This window comes from Penaeus monodon, chromosome 20 (genome assembly GCF_015228065.2).
Source record: "Penaeus monodon isolate SGIC_2016 chromosome 20, NSTDA_Pmon_1, whole genome shotgun sequence".
In the NCBI taxonomy this organism is placed as follows: Eukaryota; Metazoa; Arthropoda; class Malacostraca; order Decapoda; family Penaeidae; genus Penaeus; species Penaeus monodon.
The window spans coordinates 40,823,899-40,824,320 of NC_051405.1; positions in this window are offsets into that span (position 1 = coordinate 40,823,899).

The window sequence follows — 422 nt, forward strand, 5'->3', positions numbered from 1 at the left end:
ACCTCACCTGAACCATACAAATATATGTGCATCATAATGCTACAGACCCATAGCCATTTCCGTAAAGAGTGAAAGAGGTCAGCCGAAGGGAATCGACCCTAGGGGATAAACTGATGAGAAAGTATAAAGGCAACCTAAATGTAAAATAGAACCTTATACGACGTTCCAGTAAACGGTCTTAAATAATTTAAACAAGTAAAAGTAGACCCAACACTTGCCTTATAAATTACATCTATATCTTCATATCATCGGCATTCATTGCCAATGGCAAAACTATTGAACACCAAGCCATTCAAAACTCTCCGTTTAGAAGTCGGGGAACAAGAAATGCGTTGATAACCGTCAATATAACTGGCGCAGAATGAGAGAACCTAAAGGAAGGCGTTTGTCATGTTCGTCATCCTCTTTATTATCCTATTTAT